Source organism: Bos mutus, chromosome 9 (genome assembly GCF_027580195.1).
Source record: "Bos mutus isolate GX-2022 chromosome 9, NWIPB_WYAK_1.1, whole genome shotgun sequence".
In the NCBI taxonomy this organism is placed as follows: Eukaryota; Metazoa; Chordata; class Mammalia; order Artiodactyla; family Bovidae; genus Bos; species Bos mutus.
In genome coordinates this window covers 75,243,054-75,254,031 of record NC_091625.1, presented here as the reverse complement: position 1 = coordinate 75,254,031, position 10,978 = coordinate 75,243,054, and the positions used below count along the sequence as shown (strand labels likewise).

Here is a 10,978-nt window from a genome sequence, read left to right as displayed (position 1 = left end):
AAGCAATGTTGATTACTCCTTCCTTTGCCCCATCTCTGCATCTTGCATAGTATAGCCCTTATTGCTTATTCATTGACATATTTTATGATGTCTGATGAGTCTATATTTCTAAAGTCCTAACACAGTATCTGTTGCTATTTGAAACTATTAATATTTGTTAAATGAATAAAAGAGAGAAGAGATTATAATTACTATAAAGTATCTAGAAATTATATTCTTTGTACAGAATAGATTACAATTTCTCATTAGTTCACCAATTCTCTAGACTAGGGTTTCTCATCTCAGCACTTTTGATATTTTGGACCTGATAAATTTTTGTACATGGTAAGATGTTTAGCAATATTCCTGGCCTCTACTTACTAGATGTCACTATTCCCTGCCTTGTGATAATTAAAAATTATCTCCAGATGGTGCCAGATGTTTCTTGGGGAGCAAAATCACCCTCAGTTGAGAACCATCACTTCAGATCAGTGTGACCCAATAGAAATTTCTGAAATGATGGAAAGGTTCTATCTCTGTGCTAACACAATAGCTACAGGTACATGTGGCTACTGAACACTTGAAATGTGGCTAGTTTGAACTGAGATATATCAATACTATGTGTGCATTAATTCACATCAGATTTGAATGATGACCTCATTCAAAACAAATGTAAAATATCACATTGCCTTTAATATTGATTACATGTTGAAATGATGAAAATTTGAACATGTAGAATTAAATATAATAAATTACTCAAATTAATGTCATTTATTTCTTTGTACTCTTTTGGCTACTGGAAAAATTATGACTACATTACATAGGTTACAGGTGTAGCTTATATTATGTGTCTATTTGAAAGAATAATTTTTAGATGATCATTATTTGATTTTTGCTTTCTTTTTCCAATTTATTTTCTTGTCATATACATTGTTCTCACCTGCTCCCCCCAAATGCCATTGTTTTATTTTCTGTACTAAGCTATTTTTGTGCAATTTAATGTCTAGTTTATTATCCATGTGATCTTGAATAAGTATCTCCCTCTCTGAATCTTGCTTCATCTAAATGTCAAATCACTGAATTGTGTACAATGATTTTCAAAGTCTAAACTTTAGAATATAGCTCCAAAATGTTATTGAATCAGCTGTGTTTAATCAAGTACAACAGCTGAATGCAGCCACTCTGAAGAGGATCAGATTAAGGGCCCTCAGAAAGGCAAAGGTCAGAGCTTTGCCTTCAGATCACCAAATGAACTTCCCAAACTGTGTCCTAGAGAATGCTGGCTTGACGGAGTTTTATAGGAATTATTAGGAAGAGAAGAATTTCATAGTTAAATAAATCTGAGATATTCTGAATTAAATAAAACAAGAGAGGTCTGTTTAACTGCAGGTCTTCGCAGAAGCTTTAATACATCAAAATTCACTATAAATCAAAGATGTAGACAGAATGCAACATTTTCCACATGTATTTTTTCATGGAATTTGTATACTGCTTTGGATTTACCCTGATTGTTTATGAGAATCCACTGAAGCCAGGCATGACACAAGCCACTGACATTTTAGAGAGCTCCCTCTGGGCTTCCCTGGTGGCTCAGACAGTAAAGAATCAGTCTGAAATGTGGGAGACCCAGGTTTAATCCCTGGGTTGGGAAGATCCCCTGGAGAAGGGAGTAACAATTCACTCCAGTATTCCTGCCTGGAGAATTCCATGGACAGAGGAGCCTGGCAGGCTACAGTTCATGGGGTCGCAAAGGGTCAAACACAACTGAAAGACTAGTACTTTTTCTCTGGGGACTGAAGATATCAGACTAGAAGCCTAAAATGTGAAGTCAGGGGAAAGCTCAAAGCAGAAGCAAGTGAAGAGGCTCTTGTAAATTGCTTGGGTGAGATTTTGAGGACTTGAAAATAGATGATTTAAGGGGTGTTTACAAAATTCAATCAACATGATTTAGGAAGCCCAGACAAACCCAGTTCCTAGCTTGGCAACTCACAGTGTTGGTTCCACCAAGAAATTTACAGCCCCGTTAAGGAATGTGCCATGTGCTCAGTCATGCCCGACTCTTTGCAAGCCCATGAGCTGTAGCCTCCCAGGCTCCTCTGTCCATGGAATTCTCCAGGCAAGAATACTGGAGTGGGTTGCCATTTCCTCCCCCAGAGGATCTTCCCAACCCAGGGATTAAACCTGTGTCTCCCATGTCTCCTGTGTCTCCTGTACCTCCTGTACATCACAGGTGGATTCTTTACCCAAAGTGATTACAAAACAACATCATCCACAAAAATTAGAAGTAAGTGCACAGTATTCTGCATGCAGGCAGAAGCTATAGTTTATACATGTACATTTATTTAGCACATATCAAAAATAGGTACAAGATTTATGATCTTTCCAATTGTGACAACATTTATAAATGTTTCAGTTGCCTATATTTTTAAAAATTTGAATAAGGGTTCAGGATTCAATTTTGTACTTAAAACTAAAGAAGTTATGGGGGAGTGGTTACAAAGTTATAAAAATACATATTAGGATAAAAAAGACAAACGACTGACATATCAATGGCTAGGATTTTTATCATCTTGTTTACCTATATGCTTAACCCGTAGCTAAATGTCATGAAGTATCCTGGAATGTGAAGTCAAGTGGGCCTTAGTATCACTACAAACAAAGCTAGGGGAGGTGATGGAACTCCAGTTGAATTATTTCAAATCCTGAAAGATGATGCTGTGAAAGTGCTGCACTCAATATGCCAGCAAATTTGGAAAACTCAGCAGTGGCCACAGGACTGGAAAAGGTCAGTCTTCATTCCAATTCCAAAGAAAGGCAATGCCAAAGAATGCTCAAACTACCACACAATTGCACTCATCTCACATGCTAGTAAAGTAAGTTCAAAATTCTCCAAGCCAGGCTGTAGCAATATGTGAACCGTATTCAAGATGTTCAAGATCCAGATGTTCAAGCTGGTTTTAGAAAAGGCAGAGGAACCAGAGATCAAATTGCCAACATCTGCTGGATCATCAAAAGAGTAAGAGTTCCAGAAAGACATCTATTTCTGCTTTATTGACTATGCCAAAGCCTGTGTGGATCACAATAAACTGTGGAAAATTCTGAAAGAGATGGGAATACCAGACCACCTAACATGCCTCTTGAGAAATCTGGATGCAGGTCAGGAAGCAACAGTTAGAACTGCACATGGAACAACAGACTGGTTCCAAATAGGAAAAGGAGTACGTCAAGGCTGTATATTGTCACCCTGCTTATTTAACTTATATGCAGAATACATCATGAGAAACGCTGGGCTGGAAGAAGCACAAGCTGGAATCAAGATTGCTGGGAGAAATATCAATAACCTCAGATATGCAGATGACACCACCCTTATGGCAGAAAGTGAAGAAGAACTAAAGAGCCTCTTGATGAAAGTGAAAGTGGAGAGTGAAAACGTTGGCTTAAAGCTCAACATTCAGAAAATGAAGATCATGGCATCTGGTCCCATCACTTCAGGGCAAACAGATGGGGAAACAGTGTCAGAATTTTTTTCTGAGCTCCAAAATCACTGTAGATTGTGATTGCAGCCATGAAATTAAGACACTTACTCCTTGGAAGGAAAGTTATGACCAACCTAGACAGCATATTAAAAAGCAGAGACATTACTTTGTCAACAAATGTCTGTCTAGTCAAGGCTATGGTTTTTCCAGTGGTCATGTATGGATGTGAGAGTTGGACTATAAAGAAAGCTGAATGCAAAAGAATTGATGCGTTTGAACTCTGATGTTGGAGAAGACTCTTGAGAGTCCTGCAAGGAGATCCAACCAGTCCATTCTAAAGGAGATCAGTCCTGGGTGTTCATTGGAAGGACTGATGTTGGAGCTGAAACTCCAATACTCTGGCCACCTGATGTGAAGAGCTGACTCATTTGAAAAGACCCTGATGCTGGGAAAGACTGAGGGCAGGAGGAGAAGGGGACAGTAGAGGATGAGATGGTTGGATGGTATCACCGACTCAATGGGCATGGGTTTGGATGAACTCCGGGAGTTAGTGATGGACAGGGAGGCATGGTGTGCATCGGTTCATAGGATCGCAAAGAGTCGGACATGACTGAGTAACTGAACTGAACTGATAAATATTTGTTGAACAATCTGAATTCCTATCACTGAAAACTGAATGTAATATTAAGAAACCATATGTAGGCACTTCCCTGGTGGTCCAGTGGTAAAGAATCTGCCTTCCGATGCAGAGGACAGGATTCAGGATCCATCCCTCGTTGGGGAACTAAGATTCCACATGCCTTGGGGCAATAAAGCCTCCGTACCACAACTAGAGAAGCCAGTGTGCCACAATGAAGATCCAGCATGGCCAAAATAAATATATAAATAAATTAAACTATCAAATTATTTTTTTAAAAGATACTATATGATGATTCAATTAACAAAAAACATTTGCATTTCATAGTAGCAATGAGAATTATTTTTTTGGAAATATTGAATAGAGGTATTCAATATTCTAAATAATACTAACTGTTGCTAGGGAAAGGCTCTTCCACTCTCGGAGGTTGTGGCAAGCTGATTTGACCTGAGAGGTCTAGGGGGAGACCTTTCAAGATGTGATGAAAGCCCCATAGCTGCACTCAGTTTACGTCAACTTAGGTCTCAATATGGCTCCTACTTTTATACTTCCATTCTAAATTTTGTTACTTAAAAAATCAGTTTTAAAAAGAGGACATCCTAGTACTTTGTTTACAAACTGAGAATTGTCTGTATCTTGCAAACTAAGGGAAAAAAATTTGGAAAATTTAGCTCTCATTTATTTTGATACTTACTGATTATAAACCAATAGGCATTCTTAAAATATGATTGGATTTCCAGTAGTATAGACTCTATTTTGCCAGTTTGTGTGTGCTAAGTTGCTTCAGACATGTCTGATTCACTGTGACCCTATAGATTATAACCCATCAGGCTGCTCTGTCCACGGGATTTCCCAGGCAAGAATACTAGAGAGAGTTGCCATGCCCTCCTCCAGGGGATCTTTCCTACCCAGGGATCAAATCTGCATCTGCTTTCTCTCCTGCACCAACAGGCAGGTTCCTTACCACTAGCACCACCTGGGAAGGCATTTTGCCTAGATATTTATAAATTATCAGAAGAATCTGAATTATATTATCTTTACCACACACAATCCCTCATACTCTTTGTTCTGCTAATATGCAATATACAGGTGCATGCTACCCAAACTGAGATCCATGGACCAACAGCATCATTATCACCAAGCAATGTCTTAGAAATTCAGAACCCAGATCTACTGAATGAAAAGTATCCAGACATTCATAGGCACATTTAAGAGTCACTAGTATGGACAACTCTTGATTGGCCAGGTAAATAGGAATGAAAATAGAAAATACAAAAAAGCTTCATATTAGACATACATCTTTTTGTTTGTTTTTTAGTATAGCCAACATATAACATTGTATTAGTTTCAGGCGTACAATACGACAACTCTCGGTATTTATATGTATTGCAAAATGCTCACAAAAAAATTTAGTTAACATCCATCACCAGTTACAAATTTTTTCTCCTAACAAGAATTTTAAAATCTACTCTTTTAGCATTTTTCAAATGTATAATACAGTATTACTGATGACAGTCACCATGCTGTATATTACATGCCCATAATTTCTTTATTTTATACCTAGAAGTTCGTACCTTTTGACCGTGTATGTAAACATACATCATGACTTCTTCCTTGTCAATATTTTCAAGAATTGCTGTTATTATCAGGAATGGCTGACTTTTAATTTCATTTCTCTCTATTATTAGGAATGATCAGTGAAAGGAGAAGCAACAGGCCACTCATGGATAGACTGAACATTTCAGGATACTATGAGATCTTGGTCAAATCACCTGCATGAGGAAGAGCCCAACCAAGAAGTCCTGAAAGGTAAAACAAGGATCTGGGGAGAGAGAGAGACAGCCCTGAGGCCAGCAGCTACAGAGGCGGTAGAGAAGAACTTCAGCCTGGCAAGGGCGTATGATATTTGATGCATTGACTGGATATTGTTCTCTGCTTCCTGTCTTCTGGATATAGAGATATACGGCATTTAAAAGGGAAAATGTGTTTGAATTTCAGATAAAAGTAATGTTTAAAAAAAAGTTACAGCCAGTCTTGGGAATAAACTCCAAAAATGTTATTTCTACCAGCACCATGTCACTCGTCTGTAGAGATGGAGAGGCACCTGGAGGGCCATTTCTGCATAAACACATGACGGGCAGAATCTGGAGATGACATTTCCTTTGCCAAGTTCGAGACCCCTAGTCAGAGGGTGATTTACACGTCAATTTGCAGTGTTTGGGTCAGTGTTCCAGGCTGTCAGCTCGGCACCGCCCTGCCCTTCTTTAACAAGCGCCATCAGAGCTCAAGCTACACGGGGCTTTGAAAGGTTGGTCAAAGACCACATTGTGTTCATCCTGCTGTAGGAGAGGCTGCACTAATTTGGACTGTGACTTGGCTTGTTATCCCCCCGGCTCTTCCCAAGGTCTGAGCCGAGTCTTTGTCAATCAGTGGTGTCACATCATTCAAGGATGGTGGCCTTCCCTACCCTTGGAGTAGTTTTTAGAATAAATTTCAGGAAGACATTAGGACAGTGTTATGTAATTCTGCCTACTCAATACCAAGAACAGTCACCATGAAACCTGTCTGTAGATTAATGGAAAGGAGGTATCTGGTACATTTAATTCATATACTAGTTGGCACAAGGAATGTCAAATTTGAGCCAGAAAGTCTGGCTTGAGTTCTCCCTTTGCCACTTATTTTGTGCCTCAGTTTACTTATCTATAAAATCAGTATATGAGCTATCTCTCACTGTAAAAATAAAGATCATGTAGATCAATTTGTAAACTATGAAAAGATATTATACAAATTAAGATGTAGCCACATCTGAACTAAAGAACTGATTCAATGGGATCAGTTCTGCATGTTAGAAGACTGTATGTCAAAGCCAAACATTTCAAATTCAAGCATTATCTTAAAAAGCCGGAATTATCGAGAATCTTAGGGATCATAGGGATTATTTAGCAGCAAACAATAATTAGGTTTCCACTAATATGAATAGTTCCCAATTACAATGATAACTGTAATTGCCAAGTAAAGCTTTAATGGAAATGTTCTTTAAGCTAATGAAGCAGATGGACACAAGTGAACAGAGCACAGCTTTTTCTTTTTCTATAGGTAATGGCTGAAATAGGTAAAACAAATGGCTATGACGCAGCTCTACCTAGCAAAGGCACTCTCTCTCCTCTTCCTCCTTTACACAGGAACTTGCCCCATTCTCCTGGTTTTAGGAGATCACAACAGGCCATCCACTCCAAAAAATCTCTTTACTTTTTCTCTTCTCCTATCTTATTGAGTACTGATTACCTCTGTGGGTCTGTTCTTCTGATCCTTGCTTTACTAGGTTTTATCTCTAAATGAATCCTCCTCCAACTCTGGTCTCTGTCAAATCAAGAGTATAGTTTTCTGAAATTCTTCTCTCATTAGTAAAGTGTGTAAAAGATGATTCTTCCTTTTTGTCTCATCCTGTCCTTCTGAACTTTTAATGGTTACTTAAAATATTTTACTTTTTTATATCAGAGGTTTTGTGTGTTTTTTTAACATGTAGAAACATGGAGATATGATGAAAGAAAAGAGCATCATTCTTACGTTCAACGATTCGAAAGTCTACTGGAAGTGTTCGTGAATTACAAAGGTATTCTTAATTTCTTACAGGAAAGACATTTTGGGAGCAGGGTGGTATTAGGGTCTGAGATAACTCGTCTTGGACACAAAGTGCATTCAAGTCCATTTTGGTTAGAATTTATGAGGGCAAACTGGTGAACTGGGAAGGGATTCTAACAGCCATCCTGGCAAACACTTCACTGGGCATATTACTCAATGAAAAGACTCAAGTTTTCTAAGCTTCTCTACCCTTCATAAATTCAGTGTAAACAAACAGCCAACTAGTAAACTTTTGATCTAGATTTCCTTTATACAACCTGCACAGAGAGACCTTAGGCACCAACTCTGCTAGGTCTCACCTGGGTAGGCTCAGAGGACCAAAGCTTTGGCACTTGGATAGTAAGTGGCTGACTATATGAATATGTATTAATAAGTGTTGCTCAGCAATTATATGAGTGCTCAGAGTAACATTCTTTTGGGGCCCTCGGGATCTCCTAAATACTCCTACAACTATCAGTCAATATTTTTTCTTAAAATGTAAAAGATCTTTCAGTCTTTTAGAAAACAAAATTTGTTGAGGCAGCAGCATTTGCTCTTTTATGGTCATAGATGAAAAGGACCAGAGTCTGCCAGAAATGGTACCTCAGGAGGAGGACTGAAAAATATAATGAATTTCAGATCTCCACTGCAGAGAAAAAGAGACTGTGATTTTCCCATACTAGCTGGAGATTTCTTACTCCTTCTGAATCAAGTTGGGTAACAATTTAAATATTAGAATAGAATGTGTTTGTCCTCGTTACATTTTGAGCCAATAATGATGTAGTCCTATTTTTCATGTCTGTTTTAAATCATTCTAGAAGATATTCATCATAGTTATTATTAATAGTATAAATGATCAACCCTGAGATATTAGTTTAAAAATTAATTGTGTATGCCTGTAGTTATGATTCAAATCCCATGAAAACTGGAAACATGGGTATGAGATGTAATGCAATCCCAAGACAGAACCCATCATAGGAAACAGGTTGTAGACCTGATGACAATCAGAAAATAGGAGATTTTTAGAAAATTCCTAAGAAATTTAATAGGAGTAATTATAATTTTTTAATAAATAACTGCAGAGCTTATGGTTCAGTTTTTATATCTAATCTTCGTAACAACTCAGGAAGATATATTATGTTTCCATTTTTCATATGATGAAACTAAGGTTCCAAAAGATGGAATAACTGGCCCAAGTGACTTAATTATTAATTTCTCTCTGATTACAAAGCCACTATGCCAACTGCATTGCTGGTCTCAAATTTTCCCTTTTGTTTGGCCTCCAAAATCAATTAATGTTTGTTTGAGAATTAAAAGGTAATAATAAAAAGTAATTAATTTTTTCAAGAATTAAAAGGTAAGTCTGCAGTTTGTAGCATTAGGCAGTTAAGAGTATTTTAAAATGAAGAAAATATTAAAGTCAAGTGGAAAACATGAACTATTCAGATACAAATTTTAGAGTGACTTGAATTCAAAGACCAAAAGCAAAAGAATGGGTTCTTCAATGATTTTCAGGTTTCCTCTATTTAAGTGGAGTGGGTAGATATTTTAGTTTTTCAACAAATTGTTATTTTCCTTCTCATTCAGAATTCAAAAGGTTGTTGAATTCTGTTCTAGTAAGTTTATAAAGTTTAGATATTCATTAACTGTCTTCTAATAAAATCAGGGAGAGTGTAGTGGATTGTATTTGATTTTATGTGGTCCCTACAATTTTGGGTATTAATTATTATTTGTGGTTTCATTCATAAACATAGATGGTATCTATTGGAAATACACAAAGTGCTTGCTTTTTCAAAGGAAGTTATCACTTTCTGTTCATTAGACAGCACTGAAAAAATTTTAATGGACTAGGTATTAATTCAATTCAACACTGATCAGTAGGAACTTGAAATCTTATAGCATATTTTCTTTCCTTCAAATAAAACCCACTCCCAAGAAATCTCCAAGAGTAGTGAGTTTCTGGTTCGTTTTTCTGAAGCTGAATGCATTCTGTGCACAGGGCCATTACCTGGGCTTTCTCTGGATGTGGTGTGAGCCTCAGCATCCATATGGAAACTGTCAGTTCCTTTGATGGCCCCACCCATTTCACTTCTATTGGGGCCACAACTCTTAATCAAAGTCACTTCAAAGACCGCAAACAGATTGATTCATATGTGAATGTTCCCCAAACCGTCTTCCAAAGGAGGAGGGCTTCTAGTCTTATGTTCCTTTGAACCTACTGTTGCTCATTTACTAGTATTTACTTTGCATGGCCTATGTCTGAACCATGGAAATTGGAAAACAAACTCCTATTCAGTAAGTCATGTCAAAGGTGACTGCAGAGTCGGAGAGTTGACTGTGGGACAGACATTCTTTTTGATCAGGAGGCCTCTTTTGCAGCGCTGCTGTCTCCACAGTTACATACCTGTCCATGGAAGCCTTTCGTTTATCTTGTCTATGTGGGAAGTCCTAGACGATGCCATCAATCTGGGAGATGAGAGAGATGCCCATTTGACATCCCAACAATGGTTATAGGGGGAAAAAAGAGAGAAAGAAAGAAAAGGAAAATTAGCTGAATTCTGAACAAAGTTCTTTTGAGCTGTACTATGATCATAGGAAAAATCCAGTAAGCACTCTGTTCATAAGCATATTTTGTGCTCTGTCAAACTAAACAAAGATTTCCACCTAAGAACATAAAATGGACACTGTCCAAGGGCCCAGTGAATAGGGGGACAGGAAATCACCACATTCCTGAGTTTTCTTACAGAGGAAACTCACATTTCCCTAGAACAGTGCATACACCATGCCTCACTAATGGTCATTTATGAGGACCATATTTCCTGTTGGCTATTCTTAAAATAGTTACTTATGTGGTTCTGCCAGGTCTTAGTTGCAGCCTGTGGAGTCTTTAATTGTGGCATGTGGGGTCTAGTTCCCTGACCAGGGATCAAACCTGGGCCCCTTCATTGGGAGTGAGGTGTCTTAGCCACTGGACCACCAGGGAAGTCCCACTGTTGGTTAACTTTGTGGGCAGAGTCAGTGAAGGGTGCAGTGTATGTCCTGTTTCTGTGGTCCCCAAACCAGAGTTGCTAGTGTTATTACTAGTTGAGACGGCACATCGAAAAATGTGAAAATTGGGTTCTTCTGAGATATATTCAAAACATCTTAATGTTCTTTTGATGAGAGAAGTTCAAGAAATCAGAATGAATTATGTGTCTTTTCTTCTCCTGCAAAAAAACAAAAACAAAAACACACCACTTTGCACATGCATTTCTCACTCTGCAGT

General features: G+C 38.0%; 1 non-coding gene across 1 annotated transcript; it reads right to left on the bottom strand.

Annotated features, from left to right (window-relative positions):
- Window positions 1-10,624: 10,624 nt before the first annotated feature.
- Window positions 10,625-10,696, bottom strand: TRNAG-CCC (transfer RNA glycine (anticodon CCC)). The gene has a single exon. It is a non-coding gene; the product is annotated as a tRNA-Gly (tRNA).
- Between the last annotated feature and the right edge of the window lie 282 nt (window positions 10,697-10,978).